This window comes from Phyllopteryx taeniolatus, chromosome 15 (assembly GCF_024500385.1).
Source record: "Phyllopteryx taeniolatus isolate TA_2022b chromosome 15, UOR_Ptae_1.2, whole genome shotgun sequence".
In the NCBI taxonomy this organism is placed as follows: domain Eukaryota; kingdom Metazoa; phylum Chordata; class Actinopteri; order Syngnathiformes; family Syngnathidae; genus Phyllopteryx; species Phyllopteryx taeniolatus.
The window spans coordinates 15,729,752-15,749,689 of record NC_084516.1 but is presented as its reverse complement, the minus strand read 5'-3'; the positions used below and the strand labels follow the sequence as shown (position 1 = coordinate 15,749,689).

At 40.7% G+C, this 19,938-nt stretch overlaps 1 long non-coding RNA gene across 1 annotated transcript in view; it reads left to right on the top strand.

Annotated features, from left to right (window-relative positions):
• The first annotated feature begins 15,044 nt into the window (after nucleotides 1-15,044).
• LOC133464997 (uncharacterized) overlaps nucleotides 15,045-19,938 on the top strand; it is a 31,435-nt gene continuing 26,541 nt past the window's right edge. The window contains exon 1 of the long non-coding RNA XR_009784525.1: nucleotides 15,045-15,172. This is a non-coding gene — a long non-coding RNA (uncharacterized LOC133464997). The remainder of the gene's footprint in view (nucleotides 15,173-19,938) is intronic.

Genomic DNA, 19,938 nt, shown 5'->3' with positions numbered 1-19,938 from the left:
GACAAGGGGCTGGGTTGTTGTTTGATTATTGATAGATTTTAGGTGTTGTCTTGGTTTTCTATGCCCTTTTGCACCTCCCTTTCGTCATGTGTTCAATACTTTTTCCCTGTGTCATTTCACATTATTACACACAACTTAATTTCTGATCTTAATTGTTCTACTTTTTTGAATGTATGGATTACTTGGGTTGTTCCCAATATCTGGTGAAATTTTCAGGTGAATAGCACCTTTGGAAGTATATTTAGTGAGAAATGGTAACGTGTTAAATACTTATTTCAGCCGCTGTATTTAGGTTTTCTAGGAGACAGAATGGTGTCCTAGTGGTTTACACGTCTGGCTCACAGTTCTGTGGTGCAGGTTTCGAATTTCGACACAGGACTTCCTGTGTGTAGGTTTTCTAAAGTTAATCCAGCTTCCTCCCACGTTCCAGAAACAAGGTTCAACAACTTCTTTGTCTTTTGACACTTGTTATGTAAAAAAAAAAAAAAAATACACTCTGTCTCAAAATGTGGCCAGTGTATGAATAATTTTGGACTTGACTGTAAATTATTGGACCCGATGTTGCTTAAAAAACATCTCACGAGGGAAACAAGTCAAAACAAGGAAGTGAATTTCATGCTTTTTCCAAGGTAATTTATTCTTATACTCTTTTTAGATTTTATGGGGTCTGTGAATATGGCCGAGCCCAATAAAAATAAAATATGAAAATGCTCCACTAATACATTAAACTTGTGTTTATAAAGCAACGTATTCGACGGTGTTACCCGCAATTATTCATACGCTGGATAAATGTTGAGTTACAGCAGCTTTTTATTTTATAATGGGTATCTCCTGGCTGGTAATGTACAGAAAAAGTGTCAAACGTCATAGACAAACATTAAAAGTTTAACTGCTGAGTCCAGTCAAACTCCTTTCCTAACCAAAACAGCAGCACGTAAACAGTCTCTCAGATGAATTAGTTTTACCACATGGTGTAAACGAGTTCCCTGTGAATATAACTTTTACGTTTTGCACAGAGGCATGATTAGCATTCTAGTAGATTATGGTTGCTCCACAGTGTTGTGTGCATAGGTCATGTTTAGGTCAGGGTGTCTCCTAAGATGTTTTTGTTTTGTTTTACTAAACAATTGGTTGATTAATTATCAATAATTATGAAATAATTTAATTTAAAAATGATAATGTATTGTTTTATTATTAAAATAAACGTTTTTACATATTTTGACATCCACATTTTAACTTGGTCCCGCCCTCGTCTACAAATGACCTGGGCAGCTATTGGACATAAATGGCCCATGAATACAAAGGTTTGCCCACCCCTGGCACTGTATATAAGCAAGTATTAATTTTCATTTAAATGGGGGTAAAAATTTGGGAAAGGTTTATTCCAAAACTGCACATAACACAATGTTTTGTGTCATTCCCAGCTAAGATACCACTTCACCACGTAAAAAGTTACTTGAACTCCAAATATGCTTCACTGAAAATGCTGCATTAGCATTTTCATTTTCTTCCGTGTTTCGCGAAACATTAAGAAAAAAAGTAAAGTGTGTCAAACTGGTGGCCCGAGGGCCAGATCCGGCCCACCACGTAATTTTATGTGGCCCGGAAGAGTAGGCATCGGCTACTTTGTGTTTCTTGCTAAAATACCAAATTGACTCCATTTTTAAAAATATTGAGATATCGCAAGCATTTTTGTTATCACCCCCACTTTTAAAATAAAATTGACTCATACTGTAGTTGAACAGTTTTTACTGGCTTTTGATTTCAAAAGTAATTATCCATTAATTTGTGTATATGTAATAATATGAGGCAATCATACATTCATATGGGTTTGCAGCCATAACAGCCCTCCGAGTGGAACCATAACTGCGATGTGGCCTGTGACAAAAATGAGTTTGACACCCCTGCACTAGACCAATTAGATGTTTATCGCCATGTTCGGGGACGTTAAAAAAACACAGCCAGTTAGTCAGTCAGGTCCTCATGACGCTTGCGCGGATCATCAGATAAGCTCGTAAAAGCGCCGCAGTGACAAAAAAGTGGAAAAATGCAGTTCTCAAAGCGACCTTCTGTACCCGCCGTGTAAAGGTCCACTTCTAAAATACACACAGGAGTGTAATCATCATGGTCGGCTGCGACGTCTAATTGACTCGCTACGTGGCGTACTGGGCCGGTGTGCTCATTTTACGATCATTTCCTGTTGTGGGTTTGCCGATGAGTGATAAGCACAAAGATAGATTTTATGTCTTTGGTAATTGCTGGCACCCATTCCAACAGAGGCAAAAGTGTCCGGGGATACAGGCAGCTTTTGTGGATTTAGACTTTCTGTATGTTGTACTTTCTCATCTGGGACTGTTAAACTCAAAATAGGTCAAGAGAGGCTTGTTCTCCTGAACCTAAACATTTGTGTTTAGGTTTAAAAAAAAAAAAAGAAATTTTAATGAAAAAACAAAGATCCATGACTTTTATGTCAACCAATGTTTATGTTCAGGCTTTGGACACCCTGAATTTGTGAGTCCCAGGACCAAAATGTTAACCTACTTTCACTCCGTATCACAGGATGCACTCAGGAAGGGAGGAGACGCCTGGAGATTGAGCCCACAGTCTGCTCACGTCGCTTATTGAGCCGGGTGACCTCGGGGGGGGGGGGCGTCCCTTCAACCTGATGTTATGTAACTTGGTTCCCCGGTTGGCGAGGAAGCGCCGAGGACAGACGCATCTAGCCGTCTCCCTCTCGCGCGGGAGGGGGGCTGTTTAGACATGTCGCAGCTCAGGTCTGAATTAGCAGGAAGGAAAGCAGAAGGCAAGGGATTGACAGATAAGAATGCTGGCACTTGCTTTATTTTAGCCTCTCAACTGCGACTGAGTCCTGCGCCTTAAGGCAGCGCTTCCCACCCTTTTTTGATCCATGTACGGACCGGTTTCACGTAAAGTATTATAATAATAACATAAAAATAATATTATTTTGTTGGGCCGGCATAGAGATAAAAATCTAAATAAGAACAATTACTGGAATACAACATATTATTATGGTGAATGTAGTTGTTGTAATTTGTGAGAGCCCTGTGCTTGTTTCTCTACAACGGGCCAGTCCCATTTTGGGATTATGGGTGGCAATGACATCCAAAGTGTGTTGCTTATTTCTTGTCTGCTTCGTAATTTAGTTTTGGTTGCCGTCATTGCAGAAAATCCTGCTTCACAAAGACAGCATGTTGAAAATGGAAGCAAGGAATTGTGTTTTTTTGGCAACATCTAGATAATTCTGACTTGATTTTAATATAATCCAGAACACAATTGTATGTGCCGAAACAGTTTTAACAGCTTCTGACCTCATTTGGGAGCCTGTTGCCACATATTATGCGGAGCGGCCTTGGTGTGTGGGAATCACATATCTTAAGAACTGCTGATAGTTTCTCTTATGCCTCTCACCATTATTCAGGAAAATCGGCCAACTGCCCCCAGGTGTCTGGGGTTACATTCCCCATGGGTGGAGGCCTTGATCGAATTCTGGCTAGCAATTTGCGTTACGGTTGGAGCAACATCGTTTTGAATTTGGTTTACATCAGGTTTAGTGACTCAGTACGGATTGGATGCCGGTTCTTGTTTGACCTGGAGGGACTTCCTGAGGTGGTTGGAAGGAACTCTGTGAGATTTTCACAGAAACAAAGGTTTCTTATTCTGAAACAGATAAGATATTATGGGATCTTCCACACCTCATGCTGTACTCCAGTTAAAGTCGGGGAGTATGGGTTTGCATTCCCCTATGGATGGTGGCCTGGATCGCATAGTGGTTATCATTCTGATCAACACCGTTTATTTTCTGGTTCACATGGGTTTGGTGCTGCAGTAGCTTAGTCTGTAGGGACTGGAAACTGGTTTTCTTGTTGACCTCTGCAGGGACTTCCTCAGGGAGTAGTAAGAACTCCACCAAGGCCAAGTCTTAAACAGATCTACTTCAAACTATTATGTGGTCTTCCTCACCTCATGCTGTACTCTTCCAGCAAGATCAGTAGAAGAAAGAAATTGCCTTGCTTAAATGTCTGGGGTTTAATTCCCCAACATGTGGTGGCCATGATTGCGTGGTGGTTATTAGGATTCTGAGGAATCACTGCTTTGAATCCAGATCATGCCTGTTTTTTCAGTGCCAGAAGCTCAGTCTCTAAAGGGTTGTCTTATCAATTGGAAGGTACCGGTCTGTGTCGCCAATGGATCCCAAAATCAGACATTTCAAGTTTTCTGGAGAAACCAGAGTGTGCTTTTAGGCAGTTCCTGAGACCACTAGAAAACCATGAACATTGATTGTTGCTGGTTTGGAGTGGCAGAAGCTCAGTCTGTGAGGATTTATCTTTGCAATCGACCGGATGTCACTGCTGTACGTGCTATGAGTCTTAAAATCAGACAATTCAAGGAAGTATTTCAAGACAATTTGTTGGAGAAACGAGGCCTTTTAGGCCCAAGAAAAGGAACTATTACATTGATTTCCAATAGTTACTTCAAGGTACAGAAATTGAACTTTACAAGTCAATTGCTTTCTGTTTGTCAAAGGGAAGACAATTGACAAAGACAAGGGAAAGGGAAAATAGAGTTCTGCTTTTTTCCTCTTTGATTGGCCTCTTCTTTCTGGGATTTGAAAATACCTCAAAGTGCTCTGCCCTGTCCTGTCTTTTGTGTCTCTGCTGTCTAACAGGTAACTTTAGCGAGCACGTCTTGTTTGCCTGTCCGAGGCCAAGGGACCGCTCGGTCTGGCTATAACATAGACAATTACTGCAACAAGAAGCTGGGCTAGGAGAGGCTGCTTGCATGGATGTACAAACACAAGCAGCCACATACTGAATATCTACCCTCCCACCCCCTATTAGTTCTTCAAAATGTCCCTCAAGTAAGTTTGCCCTTGCTAAGTTACCTGACTCCTACAGCCACTGGACCACCAGACTGCACACCATGTATCCAGCCACGGCAGGATGGGGTAGTCATTGCCAAAAGGTTTGACGTTCGGCTGGCAAGGGATGTGAATTCATTAGTGTCTGGTACTGGATCAACACCGCAGCCTCGCCTAAAAGTCTGTCATTGTCAGTTTAAAGTGAGCAAATGCTGAGCACCCCACTTTAGTCTCAAATTGATGTTTTGGTAGTCGTTACTTCACAGCGATGCTTGACCTTCAGGGTGGAGAGTGCTGTTTTCGAAGGTGTTTCGCTGACTTCACTTTGCCATGCCCAACTAACAGTGTACAGCCCACTCTGAAAACTGGAACTGCCGTTCAGTGGTGTCATGAAAAAGAGATAATAATAATGGACGACCCGGTCTCGCTTTGACAGTAACTGGGCAGCTAATGTTGACTTTGATGGCTGGAAAAAAAAAGTCTTAAGGACTGAGGTTTTCTTGTTCACCCCTTGAGGGAATACCTCAGGAAGGGGTCTCAGCTCAGTTCTGAATTAACAGGAAGGAAAGCAGAAGGGGAGGGAGCGGCAGATAAAACTATGGCAGTTGCTTCATTTCACCTTCTTGACTGCCACTGAGGCCTGCAGCTTAAGGGCGCGTTCCCCAACCTTTTTGCGCCACAGACTAGTTTCATGTAAAGCAATATTTTACAGACCAGCAGAGGAATTACATTTTTAGTAAGAATGGGAACTCCACGAGAACAAGACCTCCGACAAATCCAACCATCAACAGTCCTAAATTGACTCCAAATATGTTGAGATCCTCTTGTCCCTATTCTACCATGTTCAAGGAAAATCTGCCCTCTCATGTCTGCGCAATTTTGCTGGTTTGTCGAGATTTCAACAGGCAACAAAGTTTCTTTTTGTAACCTATGTACAAATTTGTCCTTATACGTACTCGCTATTGTAAGTTTGAGAACAACAGGAAGCAGTTGTTCGTACTTCACTGTAGCCTCCTATCATAAAAGCCACTCCAACCCTGCACCTCTTTGCTTTATTTTTACTGTACTTCATAACCTTCTCCCCCCTTTACTATTATGTTTTACTTAGCCCTTTGCTGTTTTACTTTATCATATAAAACACTAACCACTTATCGTTTCCTCCCTTCAACCTTTACTATATTTTTATTTGACTTGAAAACCAACTCTATCCCTTTACTATTTAGCTTTTTTAAAACTATATAATACAAATACATTCATCCTTTGCTGGTTTTTAATAGAAAACCAGGTCTATCACTGTGCCTTTTCACTATACACTATTTGTACTTTGCTTTGCTTCACATTACTTTATAAACTACCATCCCTTATTATGTTTTACTTTGTTTATGTTTTAATCCGTTCCTTCATGTTTTACTTTGCTATTCTTTTCTTGGCTTAACTTTACTATACAATATAACCCACTAATCTCTTTTATTTTCTTTACTTCACAACTCATTCTATCCTTTCAACCTTTGCTATAGTTTACATAACATTACTTTAGTTATAACCTACTCCATCCCTTCACTGTATGATTTATGTACTTTACTAGCAGATGAGTTGTGTAATAATTACGCTGTGCAACATTTAATAAAAAATGGGCAAGTTTCAAGTGTCAAAGCATTTAAGCATTTGTTTACTTTACTTTAGCCTTTACCCACTTCATCCTTTTACGATATATTTTTACTTATTGGGCGTATAACACCTTCACCACTTTTATTTTGACTACACTTTACTGTACCTTCCTATACAACCCATTACAAGCCTTCACCCCTTTTCTACAGTATGTAGATTGTTTTACTGTACGTTACAATCCACTACAGTAATAGTTCATAGACCGTAATCCACATTCACCGTCACAGTCTTCGTTCTAGGTAATGGAGAGCAGTCCAAACAATGGGAATCACCATCACGGTGCAAATACATACAGTCTGCACTGTATCACTAAACCAGTCCGTTTACTGTAACATATCACATTCTTGCTTTTTTGATGGCGTACATGAGATTCCAGAAAAAAAACACACACATTTTAATCTGCACAGACACACATTGGTGAGACAGTTTCACTCTCATATAAGCTTTTTAACATTGTGCTGCCCAGCGTTGTTCTAGCGCTCTGCGCCAATACTGGCAGTTATTTTTCTTTCTTTGACGATGGGCTCCTAAAGCGGGGGCTTATAAAAGTCAATTACACGTCTATAAAGCTAACCTCTGGGGTTTGCAGGGCTGTGTTTTCAATTGCGTCATCGCGACGGGGAAAAGAAAATCAAAATTATGTAATGTAATGCAGTCGCAGTAGGTAGGCTAGCTGAACCTGCTATTATAGCAAGTCAGTTCCTTGTTTCCCACAGTTTAGTTTGCTTGGCTGGATTTGCACTGCAGGTCCAAGTGCACAATTCCGATGTAAAGCTAAATCTGATATTTTTGACTATTGATCTCCATGTGTGTTAACACTGACAGAAAACAGCGAATGTTGGAGGTTACAATCAGTTAGTTTGAATCAGTGGAGAAATGTTGACTTTGAGGTGAATTATTAAAAATGTTTCCAATAATTTGGAAATTTTCTTTTGGGAAATGAAGACTTCGTCGAAAAGTACTGTTTGGAATTTTGAAGATTTTGTAGTTAGAATGATTTGAATCTATTGAGAAATTGTGAATGGGGGGGGGGGGGGGGGGGCGTTGTTAAACAATTTCCCTTGGGAATTTTCTCATAGAAAATACGGACTTCTGCAAAGTAGGAATATTTGGAATGTTGATGTTCTCCAAAAATAATTGACCGATCAACGGCTTGTATCACAAAAAACCTGTAAGTTGGGTCACTCCCACCTCAAGTGACATTTTTGGGGGGGTGGTGTGCCATGAAATTTTTCTGATGTGAAATACGTGCTTTGGCGCAATAATGGTTGGGAAATACTGACCTAAACCAGGCAGTGTGGGGGGAAAAAAAGGTTTTTGTCCTTGATTTGTAACACGACATACTTTTTCCCCTTGTCACTCCTTGGCATGTATGACCATATAAATGATGTTAATGATGGCCTACTTGTGTGCTTTCACCCACTCGTGACTCAGCATCAACCCAAAAACTGGTTTGCCCGTTCTCCTCCCGTGACTTCACTCACGGCCGACTCGCCACGATCTGCCCTTTTCTCCACATTACATTACAGTATAGTACGTCACATGTGCACTCAACTGCCTTACAGTGTAACTTTGTCGTGACAACGTCACAGTTTTGCATAGCTACAGCTCCTGATAGGCTTTTTTATTTTTATCACCGATGGACTGCGTGGGTGGTTTGTGCTGCAATTTACTGCCACAAGGAGACTGACCAAAGTCCAAGCGACAGAAGCAGCACCTGCTTTACCTTTAGAGGGACGTCACAGCGGGAAAAACACATTTGCGGAATCTACTGCGTTTCGTCATTTTATTGCCAACTCACCGTTTGAGGTGGCACTAAAGTTTCCGTTGGCCTACATTGTCCACATCACAAAAGAGATCCACTTTGTACCTGTATGTGAAATTATGCTCAAATTTGACCTCTCAAGAGGGCCAAGCTGAGGAATTTGAAACATTTGTAGGAGCTTAACCTTTAAAACCCTGTGAATTAGTATAGCACTTGGTAGAACATGCGTACCTCCACCAAGGCCCAAAAAATCCAGCCACTTATGCATGCAGTACAGTATGACTGAAATTTGTCTTCAGGATTTATGCGTTATTCACTGAGGAAAAGGTTGTGGGGAAAATATATTCTTGAAACTGAACCAAAATCACTTGGCAAACTTCCAACCCTTTCTCAAAGCTTCGCATCGCGGTTTTTGCATAATCTTGCTAACAAACAATGATTACAGCATCACTTGGCGCAGGTAATAAAATCTCTTTAGAACCATCAACCATTGATTACAATGTGATATATCAGCATTGTCCTTCATAATATATACTGTATATAAAAAAAATGCATCTCTCCAAGTACCACCATAATGACCAACATTAAAATATGATATTGTAGTAGGCCTAAGTCCTGATCAAAACAAGGCAGAAGTTGTATTCCTAAATGATGTATTTAATATTATTGTAAGCCAATGTAACATTATGCAGTTTGAACATTAGCACTGTGCTTAAAAAACAAAATAATTAAATAATGATTCAATTGAAATGGATTATACACCGAAGTTAAATACAAATTGTAACTAAATGTTTGAAAACACAGTTCTAAGTTTTTAATGAAAATGTATTGTAGTTTAAAGTTAAATACAACTGAATTTTACTAAACAAAAGTACTGTACTGGATTACAAAACTAGCATTGTGCACAGTTTGAGCATTTCATTCAGTGATTCTTTTATGTACCACAAGAGGGAGCCTGTGTCCCACTATTGGTACTTGTACCACACTTTGAGAACCACTGCACTACACGGTACACAGTACTGTGTTTATTTTGTTTAACCTTTATTTCACCAGGTAAGGCAATTGTAAAAAGTTTATTATTTAGAGTGCCGACATGACAGATGCAGATAGCAGAGCAAAAAAGCGCAAAAAAATACAAATAACGTAAACTGCATACTACTTGGTGTACTGTACACAACATAAAACAAAACATAAAACATAAAAATATAACATGAAACATACAGTAATACAATCACAAAGACAAAATCTTCCTCTCCCATCAACATACACCATAGCTCCATTCGCATTGGCACTTTGCATACAGAACACCTTTTTGAGGATATTATTCCATCTTGATGCGCATGTTGTCTAAAGCTATTAGAGATGAGTGAGAGGAGCATGATTGAAATCTCCTTTGACCAGTAATGAGGGCACCGGGATCAAAGATGTCACGATCACAGCGTGCATGATGTTGCTCACGTTTGCTGCAAGCTGTGTTTTAAAGCAAAGAAGCAAATGCAGTTCCCAAACAGCCAAAAATTATTTCGCTGGTCGAGGAACACCCGTCCAGTCATGTCTCAAGCTTCTCTGAACTTTACAGCGCCAACGCTCAGCAATCTACTGTTGTTGTTTTTCCCTCAACATATAAACAAACAATCATTCACACTCACATTCGCATTGTTACTTTTTTCACAAAAATATGTAATATTCCCATAGCATTGTGTTTTTTTTCGCGTAAAAATATGAATTTTCGAAAAATAAACAAGGTAAAACAACATTGCGTCTGTAATTTTCGTTTTAGTCATCGTTCTTCAGTCCGCAAACTGAAAGGGAATCAACAGCGCCTCTGCTGGTTGCAGGCAACTTGTGCACTCCATTTTGACTAGAATTCTCTCAAAACATGAACTCCATACGATGGATCGAATTCTTGGATGGATTCATTGATTATTATGTCCACCACTAGTCGCTAGCTCTGTTGTTAGCAACATTTACGCTAATGTTGTCAAACCTTTGCAGCATGTCCAACTTTTTCCTCTCGACTTCCTCCATCTTTTCCTCCCACGACACAAACGTCCAAACATCTGACTGAGTGCACAAAAACTCAGAGGACATAGTTGCGCCCTGCCCTAACGCACACGCGCACAAGCATACATGCAAACACACACAATGAAATATTCCCTTTCTCAGCTGCTTGTCAGCCCGCCACGCCCGGCGCACATGACATCAGCCCGTGATGTCATCATGGGACCAGCAGAGTCCAATGCAACTTCATCATCAACAGCATCAACAGCATCATCACCATCATCATCGTCATCATCATCATCCTTTGGCAATGGTGGACAAGCTCGGATGGAAGGCAGCTGTATTTTAATGACTCCTCCACGCATGTCAGTGTGTGCGTTCATGCGTGCATGTGACATGTGTGTTTTGGATTACGAGGACATAATTTGAGGACTGGTTAGTCCCGATGATGTTGGCCATAACATTTACATTTGTTTCTCTCTGTATGTGTGTGTGTGTCTATATTCAGGTATTTCTAGTCTCTTGGGGACTCGGTGGTCCCTATGATTTTGGCAATTACATTGCTGTTTCTGTAAACAGTACATTTGAACCTGTGTGTGTGTGTGTTGTTTTTTTTCACATATACTACTCACAAAAAGTAAAGGGTACTTGACCTTCTCTAAGCTTTTCAAAAGGCATGTCCAACTGTTCCATGTTTCATTTCTTTTTGCACAACTTGCTGTTCTCTAGCAATGAGCTGAATGAATTTGCATACTTGAAGGCTTGTAATGGCAGGGTACTGTTGATGAATAGTTAGTGTCATCCTGGTCTTGTGATGTCAAGATGCAAACAGCATGAAGAGGACTGTTTAATCAGCAATTCTAACGGAACCAGGAAATGTATTGATCCATGAATGAACCAACTTTTGCTCCTCGGCTCCTTGTTAGAGAACAGCAAGTTGTGCAAAACTGACTGAAACCTGGATCTAGAGAAGGTCAAATGAAGTTCACCTGTAAATGTAATCTTGAAAGTTCAACCGAAAGCCCAGTATCCCAAACGTTTTGTGAGTAGTGTAGTTTTAGTGTCATGCAGACAAGTTTGATTACAAAGAAATGCTGTTGATGATGACGTTGCACTGGATGCTGTGTGTGTGTGTGTGTGTGTGTGTGTGAGGGAGAGAGAGAGAGAGAGAGAGAGAGAGAGAGAGAGAGAGAGAGAGAGTGTTCCCAAAGGACGGAGGCCAAAAGGTGCAATTAGGCTAATTCAATCAGCATGAGTGTGGCTTTTGTCTGACAATGTAGTGCTGTTTATATTTGTAGCGTGCTTTTTGGACACATTCACGTCGTGGTGCTTTCACTGTTTCCAACACATAGTTATTATTGATTTGGCTTCAAAAGGAGAACAACTGGTCAGAAGAAGCTGACTGCAGTATATGGCATCCATGGGAGAGGACAACATGGGATTGGAACATTTATAAATGACTTTTAGGTGTACTATTCATGTGGAATTTGAAGCGTACAGTAAAGGAAATTTGAAGTAACCACAAACTTCCATGAAATTAAATGTTAGGCACACATGCAAGGCACTAATGAGAGCCAATGCAAGCACTGTATCAAATGCGCTGCCTTCACAAAGTGAATCATTCTCACTTTGACGTTGGTGTTGGATGCATGAATACATTTCTACATTCTCATGTGCCCCATTTGATGTCATTATTATTTCCCCTCTTGAGCTAATGGCGGAACTCGGCTTGGACATTAAATACGCGCACATGCCTGCGTAAGTAGTTTCATAATGGCATTGTACAAAATACAATATATATATATATATATATGATGTCCCAAAAGTCACTATGCACTTCCTTTTTTTCCTATTTCGTTTCAGGTATCATTCAGACAGATGAGACAAGCAGCTACCAAACTATTGTTAAATTCTTTAAAAATTCTGAATGTTGGAAATATTAAATGTCATTTATTAGTTAGGACTATTGATCACTAACAAAATGTCAAAGCAGGGGTGCCAGATGTGGGATCACTATATGGCAAGCAGGAGTTCACTCTTGCTATTCTTGTCAAATGGTTTATGGCAGGCAGTTTATAAAATGTTAACAGGTAAATAAATCAATTGATATACGCTCTGTAATGATACACTTATCGTAAAGCTTTTTTCACTTACATTCACGGAGGACACTGAAAGTGCGCTTTTCATCCAAAGCGACTGTTTATCAATGCTTATCGCGAGCCTGGCGGCGAGCCTTGGATAGGACCGCAAAGCGCTTGCAACACACTCATGGCGCTCATCCCGGTTCCTGGTCAGACAGACAGACAGTCAAGATAGACAAGACGGTTTGGACGAGCACGTCACAGACCTCAAAGCCGGTGACGGCATCTCGACTGGTAATTAGCCGCTAGAGTCGACTTTACGCCGCTCGCTCTGGTCAAATCTTCTCCAGATGTTGTTGTGATAAAGTAAGAATATCCTTCATGCTGTAAGCCTGTCACGTGACAGGTAAACAACACTTAATGACTATTTTAAACACTGATAATCGGGCAGAAATTGATCATTTTCCTTCAAAGTCAGCAACGGCCCAATTATCGGATGCTTTTATCCTTATAAATTATTATCCTGTGCTGTGGAGTGTGAGCAGTGATTTGTTTATCCTGCACAAAAGAGGGTCGCAGTCAACAATCGTAAATGTAATGTACCTGTTCAATAGTGACATTTTATTTTGGGTGTGGGGGAGGAGACACAATGTGTGTATGCAGCTTGAAATGTTAAAAATCTGCAAGTTTGTACGCCACTTAAATTGTTAAAAAAAATCAGTTTGTCCTTATTCTGCTTTAGATGTTAAAAATCGGTATGTGTGTAGCTGGCAGTATTGCGCTTAGTATTTTTAAAATGAGTGTCCCCCCAGCATTAGGTACTGCTGTCCTCGTACACGCAACCTCTAGCCCAGTTTGCGCGTGGCGTCTTCTACCTTGCATCTCAAATATGCAGAATCTCGAAGGGGAAATCCTGAATTTTCAGCTGACTTGGGACAGCCAAGAATCCTCGGTGACGGATGTTTCACATTAGAGCAGTGAAGTGGACTGGAAGAATCCACATTGGATCAATAGCAGCAGGGGCGGGTGACGGGCCAAAGCGCGTCGTTAACCGCGTATTCGTTTTGGCAGCGGCTGGGCCAGCGTTGTGATCGCAGCGGTTTCTAGAGGCGTGTTTACCAAAACAAAGACGTCGCGTTAGTGGTTCCAGAGCAACACGCTGACGTCGGAAAAGGCCTCGGCGGAACGTACGCGTGTGGCGACGCGGGGTCACGTCACTCTTGTAAGTGCGTGTCGCCGTGGAAGGCTTCACGAGATCCATTCCGCAGCAAAGATTGAGGGTGTAGAAAAAGCACGACGCCGAAGCCACCATCTGGACTCTGGATCCGATGTCGACGATATCTCACTCCAAATACAAGACATGTGTCAAAATGTTCCTCGGCCATTCACCCTTAATTGCATTTACTGAACACACACACGTCGTCGTTGGGGTGGGGGGCGGGGATTGCGGTTCTGACCGACGTCTCCCTCCTGAGAGTGTCACGTTTGCGTCGTGTTATCTGTTTTCCTTACAGCTCACAAGGAGTTTATTGTATCCCACCGGGATATCTTGGACTTAAAGTCGATCCTGCGGAGGGCTTTTGTGTGTGTGTGAGTGTGTGTGTGTGTGTGTGTGTGTGTGTACCTGTATGTGTGTGTTTAAAACGGTCCTCAAGATCTGTACGTGCACCAAAATTGGCGTCCAGGGCGTCTGCAGATCGCTGCTGTCAAATTTGACCATTTTGACATTTGACAGCAACAGAAATACCATAAATATCATTCTTTCACCCTGGAATTTTCTAAAATATCTTTAAAAATGTCATTCATCTGTACTGTGGGTGCTACTTGGCTCGTGTACACTGAGGCAAGCCATAAATGTGTGTATTTGTATGGCACAGTGGGAACATTGTGCAAGAGGGAGTTTGAAACAGCCTTGAGAACTGTCTGCTGGCCCACATTTACACGTTTCTGCAGAAATATGCATCTGCTGGTCGTTGAAGGGCCACGAGGGACTCTTGGAACAGTAAAATAGTCTAAGAATGATCATACATGACTCATAGCGGTACCTGTAGACAGGTGCGAGACCTACACCTGCAAAAAAGAAATGCTTGCAATGGAGCAATTCAAAATACACTTTCCCTTTTCTCTGAAACATTGATTAAGGATTAATAATGCATTTATTATTGTCAGACAGGGTATTAATACATTTTTAAAAGATCTGTTTAATTATTGTGAGGCTATTCTTGGACCTGGTCAAAACATTACGTTGATTATGCACGGTTGTTGCTGCTCATTTCATTCAAGCCAAGTCGCATTGATCGATTGCTGTCTTCACCTTCTTGAGTCTTAGCTCGTCGTCAAAACAGTCAAAGGCTTTTTTAATCGGAGAAGAAACTTTTATCACCCTTAATCATCTTAAAACATTACGTTGATCATCCAAGGTTGTCACCATTTGGTTTATTATAACAAAATAACTCTTTTTTTTTTTTTTTTTTTTTTTTTTTCTTCTTGTTTTCTTTTTGTACAAGGAGAATGTGATCCGGGATATATTATGGTCACGTCTGACCACGCGTCGTGGTATGATCCGCGAACACGAGCAGCGTCATGTCAGGTTATCGCGAGAACATCTCTGCATTGATTAATAATGTCGCTATCTATTGCGATCGCAGAGGTTCCAGCCGCCGGCCACCCGAGCCGCGAAGTCTCGGACGACGGAGGGGAGAGTTCACGCTGACACTTATTATGGGCTGATTAAGACGTACGATGACCCTCGACCCTCCCCGCAAATGGAAAGCACGTGTGAGTAAACGGCAACACTAATAAAACTGTGGTGAGCGTTCATACAAAGTCAATTTGCTCTGAGTTACATGAAAAGAACTCTTTATCTTCTCTCTCTTTTCCCTCCTGCTGCATTTTATTGTTTATGTCTGTAACAGTCTCTTTTCTTGGCGTCAAGGACCAGTTTTACTTGTTATATAAATGAAGGTCAAGTGCAGAAATATGATAATAATGCTTACTTTGGATTGGCACTGTCCAAAAGTCATTAATTATTAACCCCCCCAATTTATGCAAGCGGATGCATCCTGGTGAACATTTATGTATTTTAGGGGTCCTGATCATGACATCCCCCCCAAAATGCACTCAGTAGTGACCCCTGAACAGTTCCCGACACATCACACAATTTAAATACAAATTTTAAAGTAAAATATGAAAGTGATAAAATGGTTGTGTATGCTTTGAACCAAATCAGTCTGGAATGAGGATGATAAATAATTTCTTCAAATTGGTCATCCATCCATTTTCGGAGCCGCTTCTCCTCACAAGGGTCGCGGGAGTGCTGGAGCCTCTCCCGGCTATCTTCGGGCAGGAGGCGGGGTACGCCCTGAACTGGTTGCCAGCCAATTGCAGGGCACACATAAACAAACAACCATTCGCACTCACATTCACACCTAGGGCCAATTTAGAGACTTCAATTAACCTACATGCATCCACTTCTCTCTCATATAAACTCCCCTTTTTCCTCATCAGAAAAAAAAAATGGGTTAGTTGTCTCTGAACTACACTATTGTTTGCACACGGACATTTACAAAATTGACTGCCGAGTCGCTTGTAATCCAAAACAACAGCACCTTTCCAAACATTGTGAGGCTCAGTTTCGGAAATCTTACGTTTTCTATGCTATAAAACAAAAGATTTTGTTTCAGGTTTGACCCAAATCTGTTGTGCCCCAATTAGTCGCCTATTCCACCCCCAAAAAAATTAATTCTCTCAAATAGACGACTCACTTTTCCCCATCAGAGAAAAAAATTGATTCAGTTCATGCAAAAAATGTGAGCTAAAAAAAAACTAATATTATGGTTATGGGTTAATTCAAGATTTAAATTCTGTTTTGACCAGGCGACGCTTACTTAAATGAATAGCTTAACTACTGTATATCCTTGAATTGATGCTGTGCCCCAATAAGTCACTGTTGCATCATCTACATAAGAAAAATAAACAGATCCCTCCCTGTTCCCATTAGGAATAACAACAGGCTGGTGCTGTAATTATTTGCTCAGTTTTAGTCCATACACTCACCAACTATCATTCACATACATACAGTCCGTTGCTAACCAAAACAACAGAACCTAACAAAGCAGCCTCTGAGGTGAAATAAAGTGTGGAATCTTACTGCATGTTGTAAATTGCTCTTACTTTATCTATTATCTTTAACAACAATTAGTGTGCAAAATGCACAATGTTGTGTGCATTTTAAACTCCAGCTTCACTTGACACGTCTTGTTGTATTCCTTCACATCTGCAGTTGAGTACAAAATACCGGAAATACCATACCCTGTCAGGACTCAGTGTAAATATTTTCTTCGAGAAGGGATGGCTGTAATTTTGGAGGAAGGGTCCGTAATGGTCCACCGCCTCTCATGTTCTATCTTTAGTTAGCGTTGAAGCATTGGTGAAGTTCTCCAACACGTTCAAGTCGTACGGGTGTTTTCCCCACCGCAGGAGCAGGATTAGGAAGCAGCCGGTGGTTTTTCGCGCTGAAGCAACATGGTGGAAAGTGAGGGTGTTGTGGTTTTGGGGGGGCTTGGGGGGATGGCAGCGAGCGTGGCCTTAAACTCTGGTGACCCCCAGGTTTGATTCCCTGCACATACCAAGTCGTAATCCACTGCCAGAGATGTTTCTGTCCGGCTTCTTTTTTTTTTTTTTTTTTTTTTTTCCTGAAACCCTCAGCACCGAAACATCTCAATCTTTCATTTTAGATCAGAACCACTTTGTTTTGTTTTGTTTTTTTCCAACATAAGGTACAGTATATATATTTTTTAAACATGTACTCATACATTTATCTCAGTTAAACCGCATGACAGTACATACTGTAAACCGTCACAGTTTTACGCTAACCAAAACATCAACACTGACAGGTCACAACCACTTTGGTCCACGGTCCAAGAGGAAGTCCGTGTTTCGATGGACGGCCTTGGCAGCCAATGGACACAAACATTGGTTCATTGGTTGTTTAGCTACATACTTTCAACCGTACACACAGGAGAAACTGGAGGATCTTATTATGTTAAACGGTCAAAATTGTTATCAAGTGGCCTTTTTTTTCCCACCCAAACTCACCCCATAATCACCAAAAAAAACTATACGGTCATTATGGGGTGTTGTGTGTAGGATTTCGAGGGGAAAATGACTTGAATCCATTTGGGCATATGGCTGTAACGTGACAAGATGTGGAAAAAAATGAAGCACTGTGAATACTTTCCAGATGCACTATACACTTATCTAGTATTGATAATAGTTTCAATCGCTCTGTTTAATTGTATTTTTGTATTATTATTTTAATGAACACAATACCCAAAACAACGTAATCTCGAATTTTGTTGCCGCCCAATTGAAAACATATCTTCGCCTTTGGAATAAAAAAAAAAAATTAAAAAAAGAAATTGTTTGCTTTAAATACTTTAAATGATCATTTCTGTCCAATGAAAAACAAATATATCCACATTTTTCCTAAAATAAAAAATAGTGTTTTTCATCAAATAAATAGTAGTTTTGAGGGAAGGACTGTATGTGTGTGTGTGGGGGGGGGGGCTTTACGTAATGTGATTTTCTGTGCATTGTAGTTTGTAGCGGTCAAAAATAATAATTGTTGCCTCGTTATGAAAAACACATTTTTCAAAAACATTTTTAGTAAATAATGAATACTGTATTTTTCTTAGTTTACACCGCCGTGAAAAGTGTTTGCCCCCTTCCTTATTTCCAGATTTATCACTTAAAACGTTTCGGCTAATCCAGCCAATTTTCATATCTCACAAAGACAACCCAAATAAATACAAAATGCTGTTTGGAAATGTTTTCTTGTTTTTTGATTAAGGGGGGGGATCCAAACCTATCTGGCCCTATGTGAAAATGTAATTGCTACTAAAATCTATGATTTGCCCAACTATTACAAAGAACCGATATGTAATAATACAAAGTATTTTGTTTTCACACGGTCTAGAGATAACGAGTGGCTTCAGGTCTTTATTGAGGCAAATTAGGCATACTCAATGCCGCCCAACGAGTCATACAACCAGTTTAACCGGACTGACCAAGCATCCTTTTGCAGCCTGAGCTCATCCAGGGTCACGTGACAACGTTTCCACCAACCGCGGCGTTCCGATGATGAGATAAGAGCATTCGGTTTGATTGATGTCAGTCAGATGGCGGCCGAGGCAAATGTTGATACAAGGACGATTCATTTGGACGCGGTTGTCGTCCAATAAGGTTCCAACGCTGATTTACGCCGGCACTGAAATTCCTCCACTGTGATCATTTTTGTGCAATCTGCTCCATCTGAAGGGCTATGCTAGAATATACTGTGGTGACACATTTGACAATAATTATGTCCCCCTGGAGGCAATTTAACAAAAGCTTATGAATCCTTGTTAACTATGACTGACTGCGTTCCTTTGATGCTAATGCACTGCAGCCTCGACTGAGTTCTTCTTTTAGAACTTAATTATAACACAGTCTGTTCTGTTTGTTTAATTTCAAAACCTTTATTTTTCCACTGGAAACAATGTAAAGCCAATGAATTCCTTCTGTTTCCATTAAAAAAAAAACTACAGTGGCCAAGACCGGTCACAACAATTGCAAACGCCACAACACAAATTGTCTTTACTTTTAATAACGTTGACATATCACAATCATTTTTGTGTTGCCAATGTCCATCCATCCATCCATTTTCTGAGCCGCTTCTCCTCACTAGGGTCGCGGGCGTGCTGGAGCCTATCCCAGCTGTCATCGGGCAGGAGGCGGGGTACACCCTGAACTGGTTGCCAGCCAATCGCAGGGCACATAGGAACAAACAACCATTCGCACTCACAGTTATGCCTACGGGCAATTTAGACTCTCCAATTAATGCATGTTTTTGGGATATGGGAGGAAACCGGATTGCCCGGAGAAAACCCACGCAGGCACGGGGAGAACATGCAAACTCCACACAGGCGGGGCCGGGGATTGAACCCGGGTCCTCAGAACTGTGAGGCTGACGCTCTAACCAGTCGGCCACCGTGCCGCCTTGTTGCCAATGTTCCTTTTAAAAAAATATTGAACAATAGTGGAACAGTTTTTACTGGCTTCTGATTTCAAAATTGGTTATGCTTCAAATAATGATGTATATATATATATATATGTATATATGCTAAACATTGCATAATAAAATAAAAATAAAACATTTTCATTGCGTTCGGTTTTGGAGGTTCCTTTATACTTTTTGTTTTTGAGTTTTTGTTTTTTAAAAAAAAATAGGATTCCAGATTGTTTTTCAAAAATGGTCTGTTCCCCCTTTAAATTTATAGTCAGTCATTAGAGGACTGACCTGATCATCATGGAAGACGAGCAACACTTCCAACTTGATGTTGTTGTGACTCATCGCAAGTGTTCACATCCGCCCTCATTTTGACTGAAAATGCAGCTTTTTGCTTCAGTTCTGTTACCTTCCAAATCCAACAATATGATTTTATTCTTGTAACCCTAACCCTTTTTTATTTTAATGTTAACTTTTTATTCTCTTTCATTATAAC